Source organism: Acanthisitta chloris, unplaced genomic scaffold, assembly GCF_000695815.1.
Source record: "Acanthisitta chloris isolate BGI_N310 unplaced genomic scaffold, ASM69581v1 scaffold25062, whole genome shotgun sequence".
Lineage (NCBI taxonomy): Eukaryota > Metazoa > Chordata > Aves > Passeriformes > Acanthisittidae > Acanthisitta > Acanthisitta chloris.
In genome coordinates, this window is record NW_008662635.1 from 45,590 (window position 1) to 61,680 (window position 16,091).

The window sequence follows — 16,091 nt, forward strand, 5'->3', positions numbered from 1 at the left end:
TACATGCTGATTAAAGTAGTTGTGTCTGTTGGGTAAATTTGCTGCATCATAATTAGAATTATTAATTAAAAATAGGAAATCAATTGACACAAATTAAGCAAAAAAAGAAATTTGCTTTATTTCTTTGACACTCTCTCCAGAGGCCTCAATAACGGTGACAACAGGGACGTGACCGAGTGGCATTTGTCAGGTTTTTAATGCTGTCCTGAGCTTTAAAAATTGACTTACAAACTCTCCTAATGCAGCTCCCAGGAAATCAGACATGAGATGTCATGTGTGGAAGAAGCAGTTAGTTATTTTATTGCAGTTAGTCATTATTCCCTGCCTATCCAAGAGCAAAAAGCAGGAGTCATGTGTGGGGCACTGGGGAGGGGAAGCGGCAGGGGAGCGAAAGCCTTGGGGAGCAAGACGAGTCCATCCCCTTCTCACATTGTTTTCTGATTTCAGTTAACAAGGATAAACAAATTGATCATTTTTGTGGTGCTTATAATGGGCTTCTCATTGCTGGCTACTTCCTATAATGTGCTGGTGACCTTCATTATTTTCAGGGACATATTATGTGGGACACTAAAGCAGAGACAGCAGGGATGTGCTTCTTGCCTTTTGGCTCTTTATTTTCCTCTCTGTTATCTCTGGATTTTATGCAGAGTTTTTTCCCTTCCTTTAACTTATTTCCCTCATTATTCTTTCCTTCCATGCACTTACTCCTTCTTCCCTCCTCGTCTTAGTGATTTTCTTTTCTCCCTCTAATACTTTCCATCCCTTGTTTTCTCCCCCTGTTCTACTTGCACACATGCAGTAGAGGAGAGCAGCAGCACAGTGCAGGAATACTTTGGATCTTCATTCTCCTGTGCTTTACCCACCTACAGCCAAATACTAGCTCTGAGCTTTCACACCTGTGAAAGGTGAGAGGGCAGAAGGAATGATTGGTTTGGGTGAAGGTGTGACTGGTAACTGCTGGTGCTTAATGTCATGTACTTCTACTAATCATTGGTGGTAAACTGGACTTGAGGTTGTTCATCCTGGAGAAGAGAAGAATCCAAGGAGACCTTAGAGCCCTTTCCAGTGCCTCAAGGGGCTCCGAGAGAGCTGGAGAGGGACCTGGGACAGGACATGGAGGGACTGGACAAGAGGGAATGGCTTCACACTGCCAGAGAGCAGGGATAGATGGGATATTGGGAAGGAATTCCTCCTTGTGGGGGTGTTGAGGCACTGGAACAGATTTTCCAGAGCAGCTGTGGCTGCTCCATCCCTGGGAGTGTTCCAGGCCAGGTTGGATGGGGCTTGGAGCACCCTGGGCTGGTGGGAGGTGTCCCTGCCCATCGCACGGTGTGGAACAGGATGAGCTTTAAGGTCCCTTCCAACCCAAACCAGGCAATGATTCTATGATCTCATTCATACAGTTTTTCTAAACCTAACTCTGGTTTTTAAGGTGTTTTACAGTATTTCATTGACATATATTTCCAAGGCCAGTCAAAAGTAAGAGCAAATAAATGTGTCTTTAGTTTAAAAGCTAAGACAGATTGAGTGGTTTGCACAAGAATCAGGAAAAGCAGAGTTGTTAGAAGTCCCAATTCCAAAGACTTATGGTTGTGGCTCAGGCAGGCTGAGCAAGCTGCCAGGGTTGACCTCCCTGACAATTGAGAACATATGGATAGTAGGGAGGATCTTGCAGATGTATTTGAGCACAACTGTTGAGTACCTTAAAATGAAGCTGTAAATCCTGGACATCAATAAAGAATTTTACAGCACTAGTGTAAATAGTGTAAAATAAGGTGGATGTACTGGAGCAGTCAGACCCTGTGAGCAGCAATGCTGACAGCCACACTCAGGGTGAGTTGTGCTCCTGATGGGAAGTAATAAAGAGTTCTCACAAGGAAAATGGGACCATAATTGAGACTTGAGAAAACAAGAGCTTGGATCAACAGCTTCAAATCTCTTTCACTAAGATTCAACCTGGCAGTATTTTGTGGGTGGCAGCTTGACAGGCTGTTGCCAGAACAAATCTGAGGATAAATCAGGTTATAAAGCTACATTTGGGCAACAAGTGGTGTCTTTTGCTTTCATTTCAGTGGGCTGTGGATGGGGCTTGTAATTAGTGTCTCTGCTTTAGAAATCTTTGGAGCAATATTTGTTATGTGCCACAGCTATCACACCGTGGCCCTGCTCCACAGCCAGTCCTGTTGCTGCCAGTGAGATGTAAACAGTCGTGGCAGTGGTGTAATTGGAGGGCAGGCAGGAATCAAGTGCAAGGTTATCTCTTGAGGTGTAGCTATGATGAGCTACAATTACTATTTTTTCAGAGGCTTAGAAGATGGAATTAGTTAACTTATGCATAAAATGTGCTTGTTGTTGCTTGGCAGTCAAGTGGTGTTTTGATTTTTAATGAAATTCAGAGTGTTTGCATTATGAGGTTATAATTGTTTTTAAGTCCATGGGCCTGAAGTCTCTTGGCTGACACGTGGAAAAGTAACACCTTTAAATCTGTGTTCACCTCTGACATGTTTAAAAACTTGAAAGAAATAGTGTTATCCCCTATAAATTGTTGATTGTAGTGCTTTGTGTTTAAAAAAATGTACAGAAACTGATGCCAGACTTTTAAAAATTGAATCCTTTTCCAGAGTGCTGTTAAAAGTTGGCTCTAGCTCTTTACACAGGTCCTCTTGCAATTCCTAGGAAGGAGCAGAGAACAGGACATTGGCTTCAAGATCAGCATTGACCATTGGTGGCCAGAGCCACTGGTGCAGAGTACTAAGAGATTTGATTAGGCAGTTGCTGAAGAAGTGTTGCCTCCAGCCCCGTTCAGCTGCTGCATTGCTGCTGCCAGAGAGTCATTCCATGATCGACTGACCTGCTGGGTTAAGAAATCAAAAAGTTGTGAGCTAGAGCCTGGAAGAAGCTGATTGAATTGCCATGTTTACTGCAGTTTCTCAACAACTTCCTTGCTTTGCTAGCAAATTCAAAAGGTTACAAATGCAGATTTTTAAAATTATGTGCACCTGTGTTCTCGAGGCTCAGTGGGAAGTCACCTTCTTCAGCTTTTAAGTGCACAGACCCAATAATTTCCACTACCTTAATACTGATCCCCCAATGTAATTTTCTGTGCGCCTTTCAAGAGTTGAGGATAATTCTTGGGCTCATAATGTTGCTTTCAAGTCTTCCTCCTCTCAGATCTGCCTAGGAATGAGTGAAATGAGTCAACAGGAGAGGTTTTTTTAAGCCTTTTTCAAGATTTACACCAGCTCCCTGACAGAAAATGTTAGAATTCTTTTAGTTTGACAGAAATTAAGGATGTGCCAAATAGAGGAGTTTGCATGGATAGGAGTTACAGAACAATAAAGCATTTAAATTTGCTGGCTGTGAGGTCTCTATAAGGGCAAGTCCTTCTGGTGCAATATGAACGTTATTCATTTACTTGTAAGAATTTTAATTAACAAATATTTGAAGAAGCTCCAGCAATCTCTGTATGTGTAGTTTTACTGCCTTTTGGATCCCTTGCCTTGCAAAAATTCCAGTTCTGCAGCCCTGGCAATCAGCAGGGAAACAAAACCTCCCAGGTCCCAGCATAGTCTGTGGAAAATCTTGCAGCAAATGTTGTGTAACTTCTCTTTGGTTTGGTTTGTTAGAGCCCAAGTGAGTGAGGAGATCAGCACAGGTCTGTAAGAGACAATGTCAGAGATAATGGTGATGGAAGAAAACACAGAGAAACAAACTGTGTCTGGAGAATCCCTTAAAGAGAATGGTGGAGCTGGAAGGGAACCAGGAGGGAAAATCATATAAAGTGGAGCCTTTTATTTCTATTTGCTATGCATCATTGGTGTAAATGAAGGAGTTTAGGGTTCTCTTCAGTTCTCTTCCATGGTTTTCTGTTTGCCAGCAGGCAGGATTCACACTGCCAGGAAGGCTTTGGTGCCCTTTGTCCTGTTCATCTGGCCTCTGCCGTGTCTGGACTCTAGGTAGAAGTTCAGGGATGGCAACTAAAGAATACAAAGAAGTGATTACTGTTTTAGCCTTCTCTAATTAGGATCTCATTACGTTAAATAAGCATTTATTAAGGTTGCACCCACGTTGCAGTCAGGGGTGGTTGGGGCTGCCAGCCCTGGGGTTGGAGCCCCTCGATTGTCGTCCGTGGGGAAGCCAAGGGCAGCCAGGGCTGTGCCAGAGGGGCTGCCAGCACAGGGACGTGGCTGAGTCCCACCTGTCGTGTGCTCAAGACAAGCTGGGTGAAGCCTCAGTGCTCTCCCTGCCTGCCAGCTGGGCCCCAGCCAGCCCAAGGGCCTGTGTGTGCCGCAGTCACGTTGCTAAGCCCTGTGTGAGTGTGGCATGAGTGTCACTCAGTGTCACCTGCCCAGCCAGAACCCACTGAGCACGATGCACTGAGTGTTCCTGGCTGGGGCCCTTCCCCAGGACATCCCAGTCCTGCACCAAGCCATATCCCACTGCAGTTTGCATCCCAGTGATTCTGTTTGTACCAACTTTGCACTTTTTAAACACTATTATTGATGAGAGACAGAAAAATACTTTACAAATTAATCTCTGTATACATAAAAGAGTGATTTTTCATCTGTTTAATTCAGCATAGAATTATAAATGTAGTAAAAATATGAAGTATTTATAGCATAAATTTACACTTTAGAACTTGGAGTTATTCTGTCTCACTGCTGCCACTTACTTTCTGGGTAGCTTTGTAGTTTAATGTAATTTAACTGTCTCAGTTTCCCTTCTGTGACAGGGTGATGAAATACAGTTTGCTGCTCATAGAGGGGTCGTGAGGATGAGGCAGTGTCTGTATGGGACTCTGGTGCTGGAGGCAATTTTATTAGATGTAGAGAACCACATTTACATAGCTACAGACCTTACACACTTTGCTCTTATTGCACAGTTTAGAACCCAAATTGTTGCACATTGTCACTTTTCTATTACACCATCATGCTTGGGGTTTTATTTAGGAATGTACTCTGAATAATTAATTCTTCTACTAATAATTAGCCATTCCAAATAAAACAACTTGATTACTAAGCCTGATGAGGAAAATCCAGTCAGGAAAGAACCCTTTCAAAAACAACAACATTCTGCAGATCTCCTTAATATTTAAAGAGTAAGCTATATTTAGTAAATTCTTCTGAAGCAGGAGGGGAGAGGAACGGATGCTAATTTCCTGTGTCATCAGATTTGTGCATGTGTGTCAGCAGCATTCCTAAATCACCACCTACTACACAATCCCCATCCACACAGGCATCAGGGAGGCTTCAGCGTTTCCCTGGGTGGTTCCTGTTTATCAGCAAGGAAAATGGTTTGCTCTGGGGTCAGGTCACTTTCTGCTCATCGATTATTTAATATCTGGAGGTGTGTGCAGTGTTTGCTCTGCTCAGAGATGCTGAAGGGAGCAGAGGACATTGCTTAGTGAAGGCAACAGAAGAGTTGTGGCATCAGTGTCATTTTCCAGGTGGCACTAACTTAATCCATGGTGGCAAAGCCCTATCAAAGACCATTGGAGGTGAGGTAAGGGGCACTGGACTGAGCCCGAGATGCTTGTGATGAGCACCATGCAGCATGGTCAGTGGGAAATTTTGATAACAGTCTCATCACAAAACCTCTTTCTCCATGTGATTTTTTAAGATGTATCTCTGCTGCCACTGGGAAAAAGTAGAGATCTGAACCTCCAAGGGAATCTGGCATTTAAAACCCTTAATGCACAGATGCTGTGTTCTCTCCCAGCAAAATCCCGTTGGCTTCCCTGCTGCCATCCAGCCAGGAAGTCACGTATGTCTGTTTTGCTTTTTCCTTTTCACTGACAGTTGTCACTGAAAAAGAGAGAAATTAAATTAATCCAGGGAAAAAGCTGTTCCACAGAGACAGTTTGCTGAAGAGTGGACTGCAGAAAGTGGGACCAAACCTCCAAGAAGTGACACTCAGAGCCAGGAGCTGGAGCTGCTGTGTGGCTATTCCTGGTTTCTGGCAAGCTGACCCATGGGTAATGCTGGATGCACCAACAGGTTGTTTGTAAACAATGAGGAAAAACATGTGGAGTGATGATTTAGTGTTTCCTGCCTGCCTGACACTTGATGGCTTAATGCAGTAATCCACAATGGGGGAACTGCTCTGAAAGCAGCAGCTTCCATATGGCTGGGATTTTGTCAAAACATTTCAGTTCAGTACACCCAGAACTGATTGTGAGCATGAACAGTTTTGATCATCCTGTTTTTCAAAATATAAAACAGTTGAAGAATTGCCTGTTTTTAACATCATAACAAAAAGTTTCACTTCCCAGTTTAGAGCAACTTCTGGTTTAGAAACTGGCATTAATTTATGCTTCTGTGAACAACATTGGAACACGTTGGGAAGTCAAAATAAAATATCAAGGTTTAGACATCCAATCTCAATAATTTATGAGACAAGACTTTATCTTCCTGCCTAGCTCTCCAGAATGAAACCCAAGCCCCACCAATCCATAAAGGAATCCATAGGGATACAGGCAGTGGTGTCTTCTTTATGTTCTGCTCAGCACTTGGGGGTTGTGTGCTTGGCTGCTGGCTGTGATGTGAGAACAAACTGCTGGGACTGGTTACTAGGCTCGTGGCTGCTTTGCTCTCTCAGCATTAGCATCCTAAAGAAGTGGTGCAGAAGAGCTGCAGCAGTGGTGCAGTCTGAGGAGCTGCTTTAGGGACACTGGAATTTTAGGGCATAAAACTCTCCTGGTGCTGGGCTGTGTGTCCTCTGCCATCCACAACCCACCCAGAGCCACCCAGGATTTGACTCCTGGTATTTAGCTGCTCAGTATTTCTCTGCCTCTCTGATTATCTGTTTAGGAACAGCACATCCCACACCTCAGTGCCTGAGTGACGTGAAAAGAGTTTGTAATATTCTAGTATTTAAGCATTTTCCCTTTTCTTCCCCCCAGTAGTTTCTGACTTACTGTTTTCTGTTGGTAAGTGTAAGAAAGGTTTTGCCCAGACTGTGCTGAGTCTCGCAATGTGTTGAACATTCTAGTTTTTACTGGGTCACATAGGGCAAGACTTTGTTACAAAACTGTTTCTTTTCATGTGCCTGAAAGGGACATTACTATTAATGGTTTCTAAGAGAAAGACAGCAGTGTATTTAAGATACCTTGAAGACATTAGGTAACATTAAAGAGCCATGTGAAGGTTCAAGTATGCCTAGAAGAAATGAGAACAGCAAGTAGCTGGTGTGGATACCTGCACACAGCTTTTTGTAAGCCTTTGAACTGTTCCAGATATAAAAGACACCCCTATTTCAAAGGCCACCACACCTTCTGCTGCTCTAATTCTCTCTGAAAGTCTGTAGGTAAAATTCATGTAGTGTAGAATTCACACTAGAAAAGGTAAGATTTTTCCTAGGTTCAGTTGCTGGGGCAGCACATCTTTTAGGCTGATATTGTTTGGCTGGAAAGCAGGTAGTAGGCTGAGTGATAGGACATGGAAGAGCAGTTTTAAACTAAAAGAGGAGAGATTTAGATTAGATATTGGGAAGGAATTCTTCCCTGTGAGGTGCTGAGGCACTGGCACAGGTTGCCCAGAGCAGCTGTGGCTGCTCCATCCCTGGGAGTGTTCCAGGCCAGGTTGGATGGAATGGGGCTTGGAGGAGCCTGGGCTGGGGGAAGGTGTCCCTGCCCATGGCAGGGGGGGAATGAGATGAGCTTTAAGGTCCCTTCCAACCCAAACCATTCCATGATTCTAAGATTAGACATTAGGCTGTAGCAAAGGGTCACAGTGGTTCTTGTTATTCTCCAGCTACGCTGTTGGAAATAAAAGCAAATATCACAATCCGCAGTATTTACTTCATCTTTCAATATCAATGCAATAAAATAATTTGCTTATTCACCATCTTAAAAATGACAGATGAGCCAGGACTGTGAGCTCTGTTATGTATGAGGGATGTACTTATACATCCCCTTGAAGGTGAATCTTTATGGTACAGTTTGAAGCTGGATTGCTGGATATAGCATTCCTTCCCTGTACATATCTTGATTTTACGCCCTGATCAGCCAATCTTTTTGCTTCTGTCACTTTGCTTCCTGACCTATGCAGCCACAGGGACACACACCTCTGGGAATGAGAAGGAGAAGGAACATGCCCTAATGTTTGCTATTTTAGTGACAAGAGGCTTTTCTCCTTTAAGCACTGCTTTATCTGCAAATAAAGGGATATTGCATATCTGGCAAAACATCAGCAGGGTGACCTTCCATGCCTGGTTTATGTGCTGGGAAAAACAAGGAGCTGAGCACATCTCCCCAAAGCTTTGCCAAGCAGGGTTGGTGCTGCTCCATCCTGTGCTGGGACTTCAGTTTTCAGATCAGATTACTTTCAATTTAGTGGATTCCCCAAGTGATAGATGAAGTTCTCCTGCCCAGCTGCAGGGAGCTGGATGAGCAAGGATGTGACTAAGAGCATCCAGCATGGCCAACCCACTACAGATCCTATGGATCTGCTCTGTACTGCAGCAAAGTCAACTGGAATTACTCAACTGAGAGGGGGAGGAGAGTTTGTTTCTGCTCCCACAACTGCCTTGCTAAGTACTCAGCTAAAGACTATTTAGAGTAGCAAGTAGCTCTATGTGGAGACTTGCACATAGTGTTTTTCACACCAGGCACAGATGTTGTACCAACAGTTCCAAATCTCCAGTGACAAAGGCCTCTCTTAGAGCAGTGCTGCTGCCACCACTCCTGAAGCCTCTGGTGGCCTCTCCAACACCTGTTTCTTGCAGGATGTATCTCCTCCCTCTACCTGTCCTGCAGTGTTTCAGGTATACCCAATGTGTTTCTACCCCTTCTTGCAGGCAAAACTGATTGTACTTCTGTGCAGAGGCATTACAAGAAAATTTCATTACATAGTCAATGAAAACATCTACGGTCCATTATAGATGTTGAGAGAGAGAGAATGTTTTACCCAGTTGGAAGACAGAATTTGGAAATAAGTTGCTTGCAGATCTTATTATTACAATCCTGTCCCAGACAATAATAATGAAGTATTGATGGAAGTTTTGCCAGAGCAAAGACTGCTGGGCTTCATACAGAGGAAAGATAGTATCTTCATTTAGTTTTATTAGACTCTTGATACTCTGCCCATGTATTTTTTAATTCACCACAGTAAAATTCTAATTAAAGAACAGACTTTGCCTCCCATTAATATGACACTAAAAAACCCCACCACATTTTAAAGAATGCAGCATCTTCCCTACAAAAATGATAATGAGGAGACAAGCTGCCAGTGTTGTATAGAATGTTGTCGCTCCCTTATGAAGCGTTTCATGATTTTAAACTCCTTGTAAGATCTAGAGTGTCAGTAGAGTTAAAGGCTCATTAAACAGAGCAGTAATTTCTACAAAAAGAAATAGGAAATATTCTCAGGTTTTTTTAATGTTCTAATTTTCACTTCTTTTGAAGCCTCTGTCAAAATAGCTCATGGTGAAAATTCTGAAAACGCCACACTTTGATATCTGTCAGGAGGAGAAGTTGTTTCTCCCATTTTGCTGCTTCCAAAATATATTGAGTTCATTATGGAATTTGATGAGGCTGACATCCAAATACTCAACTTTTCTTTGACTCGGAGTGATTTTGGTTTCATTTATCCAAAATAAAGACCTACAAGTAGGTAAGTGTTGTAAGCATCGTACAGAATACTGGAGGAATGTTCTTTAAACAAGGATTACTTGGGAAAGGAAATGTTTCCTCAGAGGACACTAAATAAACTGCAGGGTCTCTGAAGTGCTGTGATTGAATTAGGTACCACATGTTGGAGAGTCGATGACTAATGAGATCATCATCCGAGATTAAATCATGGCCCAGATCAGCCACATGTTTCCTATCTGATTCAGCCATGAACTTCAGGGAGAATCAGTACAATCTTTCTTGAAGGATGAAAATCTGTTCTGTCCTTAAGAAATTAAAAAATACCAAACACAAAATGAGGTTCATTTCCTCCTGTGAGTAATAATCTATTCATTTGGGGAAGAATCAGCTGATGTTCCCTTCCCATCTTTCCCTTTCCATCTGATGAATACTGATAGATAAACTCAGAAGATGAGACTGACTGCAGGTCCTGCAGCCTCAGGTTAACCACAGGGTTTTGCCCCTTGGATGGATAGTTTTACAGACGCAAAGTATGTTCTCTGGTCAGTCTTAGAGACCTAAACACTGAAACTGGCATTTTCTTCATTGTGGCTGTGTACACTGTGACTGAAATCTGGTGCTGGAGATAAAAGGCTCGTGCTGACTCCATTGCACAGAATCCAAGTTTGGGAGCCTTAAGGATGCAAAGCTACAAACTCAGAAAGCAGCAAATGCCAGGGCATGTAAGGGACCCTGTGCTCACATAATTAAAAGAAATATCATAATTGAAGTACTGAATTACTGCTGTACTTCCAACCTTTAACCTGCCATTTATTGTTTTTGTGACACCAACGTCGAAGGTCAAATGTCTTATTTACATGGGATGCTCCCCAGTTTGGTTTGGTTTTCCTTAAAAACCAAATGGGGAATGTGAAAAATGCCTTCAAGAGTGTCATCAAAAAATCCTTTCAAGAGTGTCATCAAGCTGATGTTCAGGCAGTTCATCACGTGGAGCAGAGCAAACCTCTGACACGTGGGTGATGGACTGAGAGTAGTAGGCTGTCACCCTCCCTGTGGGCCACTTGCTACATGGAGATTAAACAGCCAGTGGCCCATGGCTGCTCCTAGGAGCAATTGTAAGAGAAGTCCTGCTAAGCCCCTGAAGCCTTTAATTTCACATCACTTTAAATACAGATGAAATATTTGAGGAATGTAGGTAGTGAGTTATCCAGAGGTGGCACTGAGTGTCTGCAAATTGCATTTTGTACAGTTTGATCAAGTACAGGTGAATTTTCACTGAGCACAGCCCTGGCTGTAGGGCAGTGCTCTGTACATGGAAGGGGTCCCAGCTGGTTGGTGGAGTAATGGAATTAGAATGTTAGTCTCTAAGCATTTGTAAGAGCATTTTTCAATGGAACTTCTGAGAAATCTGGGATTTGAGGTCAGTCATCCTCCATAAACATGTGTTAGAAATCCCAAGGGTAATCAGTCTTAGAAGGTACAGAGGTTTTTTTGGTTTGGATTTGAGCAGCTCAGGGAGTGATTTCTCAATAACCTGCCTCATGCCTTCAGAAGGGTGTTGGTGTTGTGTGAGGGACTCAGCTCTGCTCAGAGCCAAACACAAACTGCCACTGGAAGGGGATTCCCTCTTCATGGACCTCGTTTCAAACCTATTGCTTGGCTTCTCTTTCCCAAGGTGTTGAACCGTGCCAAAGTGACTCATGTTTGTGCAGTGGATAAACATCAGCTCAATACAGGGACTATAATTCTATTGGATAAAGTGCAGGGAATAAAAAGCTAATTGATTATTTTACTATTTTATTTATTACATCCAGGCATATGTTTTAACTTCTGCTGTTTCCTAGCCTGCTTTGCATTAGCCGGGTCAAACACCAGATTCCCAAACTGAATTAGACCAAAAAAAACCCACGCAGAGTTCAGGCTACATTTCACCTTAATTGGTATTCATCGACTCATCCTACAACAGTACAGTTATATTAAGGGGAAAATCTAGTCCTAATTTCAAAGTAAATTCTAAAAGAATCTCTTTTAAGCCATGTCCTCCTAAATGTTATAAGTTAATTTTATGTCCTGTTTGCATTTTTAAGGGTTAGCATCTCATTTAAACATTACAAACTGAAGTTGGAAACGTTCCAGACTATTGATTATTGCCTATGTGCTTTAGCAAATTTGTAGAAAGTACCTTTAATATGTGAATTAATTGAAGTTCTCCATCAGCCCAGTATGGTCCTGAGGCATTAGGCCATGGAAATCAAACAGTGGACTTTGTTCAGCTGTGCCTTCTGCAGGCTGTGAATGTCCCACTGACTCTGCAGACCCAGAGGACAGGGCTGGTCAGTGGCTACAAAAGAGACACAGCGAGGCTTGTGCTAGTGAAAACAAAATCAGCACGGACCTTGAGGCCACAGGTGCTGGTGCTGCTGTGATAGAAGATGCTGTTTTCATTTATTAGTATGTCTATGCAGTGATGAAAAAGCTCTGGAACAGCACTTTGACTCTCTCTTGTTGGGAGAAGTCACTTGATAAATGTCATGTCTTCCTTCGGAGTCCTTTGATTTATCTCTACATTTTCAAACTTGTGTGTTTGCTTCATTGTGTCTGACTTCTGCTGCTGCACTAAGTTCTGGGTGGCTCTGTTGACCCAGAACACAGCAGGGATGAACAGCCCTTTGGGAGTGAAGTGGCACTTCCAGTGTGTCCTTGCATATTTACCAGGACAGAGCTGGTAACAGGATGCCACACATAGCCATAGCAGAAACATTTCTTCACTAAAGAGTGATTAAGCACTGGAACAGTCTCCCCAGGGAAGTGGTGGAGTCCCCATCCCTGGAAGGGTTCAAAAAATGAATAGATGTGGCACTTCAAGCTATGGTTTAGTGGACATGGTGGGGTTTGGTTGAGGGTTGGACATGATGATTTTGCAGGTCTTTTCCAACCTTAATGATTCTGTGATTGTATGATTCCCATCCAACTGCAAGAAGTAACTGAGGCTTTGGCACGGGATTGGGGATGGCAAGAGGATGAAAACCTTTGGTGCTGCACTGAGGGCTTTCCACTGATGGATGAATCCTTCCCCTGCCACACTGCCCTGTGCAGACCAGTGGAAATATGCTTAGAGACCCAGCATCAACCTTTACAGTGTTATATTCATTTTTATTGGTAGCAATTAATCTCCAGTCACATTTTCAAAGGTGGAAAAGTGAGTAAGTTAGCAGGTTTGCCAGGGAATGTTGGCACATGACCTGAAATATGGCAAGTCCCTTTAGTGTAGCATCTCCCAAGAGAGCACAGGCTGTTTCAGACTCATCCCTCACAGCACTGACATCCCCACATACAGCTCAGGGGAGCATTTGTGCCTCCCTGACATCACCTCTCTCAGGCTGCTTGCCTTATTGATGGTCTGGTTAAAGTCTCTGTATCATTTTGACATTTTTAATGGCATGTGCATTTACAGTGAAGCCTTGTGTAAGCTTTAATCAGCTCTCTGTTCACATGTTGTTGCTGTTATTATTTATCTCTATTATGGTAACGCGTCGAGGCCATCGACAAGAGCAGGATTAGATTGTGCTAGGCTGGAGTTGTGGTTTTGTGGTTTAAAATTATCTCTCATGCCCACAGGAGACAGGATGCAGTGGGATGCTGTGGCTCTGAGCCTGCTTTGCCCTCCATCTCAGAGACTGGAGTCTCTATCACACACCAGCCAGGACATGCCACACTGATGGATATAGAAAAAAATCACATCTTAGTTGCTGAAGTCTTTGGGTTCTTCTGGTTTTTAATTTTCTGGCAGGAACTTCTGGACCTCAATCCCCTGCTAGCTGCACACTTGAGTAGTCTCACACTTGAGTAGTCTCACACTCAAGAGGACCTCTGAGATCAGTGGAGCTCCTTGTATGAACAAGCACTTGGATTTAGCTTATCAACTCTGTATCTACCTACCTTTGTAAAGGCACAGAAGTTACCACAGTGCAGATATCTGAGGTATCATTATATAAATATCACATCATGTTCCAATGAAATGACACAGGTAAAGAATTTACTTCCAACTCCAGAGTCTGTCACTGCAATATGGGGCCTAAAGGAAAGGGGAAAACAAAACCACCAGGAATTGATACACGTTGAGCAACAAAAATCTGATTTTCATGAGAGGTTAAGGCAGTGTAAAATCAGGTGAGGATGATATTTCATGATCATAAATTTTACACTAACACATTGCTAACAAATTTCACTCAATTCCCATTGCAGTTAATCTGCAGTGGATGAATTGATACTGCATGAAGTGGCTCTGCTCAATGTGACACACACAGGGCTTGAGCTGATGGCTGAGAGCAGAAAATCTTTACATCTCAGGCAAAGACTGAAATCTAGGAGAGTCCAACCTGTAATTTTGTGCATGTGATCCCATCACTGGAGAGACAACGGGATGTTCCCCTTGGTCACACACACACACACTGTTCACCTTGGATGTACACACACACTATGCCTCCTGCTGCAAACCATTTAGAGAACTGGAGTCAATCCCTGCCAGTAGATTTAGGAACATAAAGAGGCAAAGGCTGTGTCAGACATTGTCAATGAGCTGTGGTACAAGCCTCATCTTTCTGTAAGTCTTTTTTTTTCCTGTGTCTTCCATGAGTTTTCAGATGTACTTTAATCCTCATTTTTATGTTCTCTCCTTAATAAATCCCCATGAAATTCACATTCTTAGCAGCTATCTGGTATGCCAAGCTGCTTTATTTCACAGGTAGTTAAAACATTTGGGCTCACTGCTTTGAGCTTACCATACTGAATGTTGCAATGTGCATTGACTGATGCCTTGTACTTAGAAGCCTTTGGAAAAATTTGTCTAACTGGCAGCTGGTTTTCTGGTCACTGCAGGTTTCTCTTCCACATCTGGGAGGGTTTTTTAAATGATTTTTCAACCAATTAGAGGATTTTCTTCTCTTTACTTCTGCATTTTGCTCTTCCCTTTGGCTAAATTGTGAAGTTTGCTACAGGGAAAAAGAAGTGTGTGAACAAATATCAGTAGTAAATAAGTGTTCAGATGTGATGGATTACAGAAAAGGAGCTGTATTTTTGGCAGGCACTGTACATGTGAAACAAGATGCTTGAGCTGATGATGGGAAATGGTTTCCCCTTCCTATGAAAGGTTTTCTTTCTCCTTCACTTTCTTTCAAAGTGAAAAACACAAACCAAGCAGACAAATCTGATGATTGAAGCACCCACCTGAGACATTGAGGAGCAAGGATAGAATCACATCTTCTAATGAGTGTTATTTATTCATATTAAGGAAATTAATTGCAGCTGGAATTTTATCAGCCCAGAACAAGCCACAGGCTGCAGTTGATGCTCGGATGCTCGGTGTGGTATGGCAGGAATCAAATCCCCAGAACAGATAGGTGAACTTTGATCCCCAGGCAAAGTGCTATCAGCTATGCTTATGGAGTTCAGCTTTCTACCCTTTGTGGAGGTGCAGAACTGCATCCCTTGATGTTCAAGTTTTCTGGAAAACAAACCAGTGTTTCTGGAACAGAAATTGCTGGGAAACTCCATCAGCTCCAGCAGCTTTGCTCCCTGTCCCAGAAGGCTCACAGAGTCTTAGTGAGTGTCTATGTGAAATAAAGATAGATCATCTCTTTCCACAGATTCTCAGTAATAATTTAAGTCTTATAAAGAGTAAGATTTTGTTTGCTGGGCTCCCAGAGGTGTTAGAGAGGAGCTATCATCCCTGTTTACAGCTGTGGGAAAAATGAGACAAAGCAATAAACTATCTAGTGTGAGGCACAAGCAGGATTATGCACAGGGGGATGTCTCATGCTCTGCTTTCTGCAGGACATGAAACCACCTCTCTGCACATGCAGCCTGTGAGTCCCTGCAGTCCTTCTGGAGACCCTGGAATTGTCTCCTGTGGGTGTATTATGGCCTTTAACACTGCTGCTCAAGTTGGCAAACTGGTAACCAGCAGTGTGAATGGAGTAATGTCCCTCTCCTGGATATCCTCAGACTGACCAAGGAGTATCCTTCCTGTTTCTAAAGAAGAAGGACAAAGAGATTGCAAAAATTAACAGTTAATATAGTTATAGCCATGTGCTGTAGAAGGAAAGGGCTGTGAAATTTGTATAAAGGAGCATCAGGCTTGAGTGGGATTTACATTTACCTCGCTGAGCCTGGCAACAGATCCAGGCCTGAGAAGCAGCACATGTCACCTGGGGATTAGTTTCCATGTTTGCAAATAAAAGTGGTTGTGAGGACAGCTATGTTGCTGGGATTCTGCACTCATTTCCTGCCTGGCAGTGGGTTCTACACTAACAGGAGAGCTGTTGGTCTAATTGAAGCCAGCTCTCTGAGCACAACCAGCTGTACCTGGAAAATAGTTGGTGACTGTGTCTTTACCAGCAGCTCTGGTTGGAATACAATGATGATTTTCTTCATCCTTTACGTATCTGTGGTGGAAGGTTGAGAAGTGGAGGGTAGTACTGCTGATGAAATCCTTGTTTTCCTG